A 909-nucleotide genomic window follows, 5' to 3' on the forward strand; every position below is an offset into this window, starting at 1 on the left:
ATAGAGTCTTGCTCTGTCACCCAGGTTAGAGTGCAGTGGCGCAATCTCAGCTCACTGCAACCTCTGCTTTTCCAAGTTCAAGCGATTCTCCTGCCTCAGCCTCCTGAGTAACTGGGATTACAGGTGCATGCCACCACGCCTGGCTAATTTTTGTATATTTAGTAGAGGGGATTTCTCCATGTTGGTCAGGATGGTCTTGACCTCCTGCTCTCATGATCCACCCACCTTGGCCTCCTAAAGTGCTGGGATTACAGGCGTGAGCCACAGCCCCAGGCCTATCAGTGACATTTATCAGTGATATTTATGGAGTTAGAAAGATGATATATTGCTAAATGATAAAAACAGGTTACAAAAAGTTTGGAACTTGAATACATTTACAATATATTTCCACATATATGCCTAGAAAAAGAAGGACCAGCCAGGCGTGGTGGCTAACGCCTATAATCCCAGCACTCTGGGAGGCCGAGGCAGGTGGATCACCTAAAGTCAGGAGTTCATGACCATCCTGACCAACACGGTGAAACCCTGTCTCTACTAAAAAATACAAAAAATTAGCTGGGTTCACATGATTAACTTCTTTCTTTCATTCAGACCTTAGTTTAAACGTCAATTCTACATGACCACTCTTAAGTATCTCTCTGAAGCACTTACTCCAACTCCCACTCATTATTTCCTTCACTGTACTGGTCAGCATCTGTTATATTTTGTTTGTTTCTTTGCCACCTGTGTAATGGAATATAAGCATCATGCGGGCAGGAACTATGGCTGTCTTAGGCATTTGTGTTTTAGTGACTTACTGTGCCCAGAACATAATAGGCACACTAGATGATAAATAGCTAATGCAAGAATAACTGAAACATGTTTACTGGTCTAATCTCTATTTCTCTTTGCCGTTGCTATTTTTTATTC

Source organism: Cebus imitator, unplaced genomic scaffold (assembly GCF_001604975.1).
Source record: "Cebus imitator isolate Cc_AM_T3 unplaced genomic scaffold, Cebus_imitator-1.0 Scaffold770, whole genome shotgun sequence".
Classification (NCBI taxonomy): domain Eukaryota; kingdom Metazoa; phylum Chordata; class Mammalia; order Primates; family Cebidae; genus Cebus; species Cebus imitator.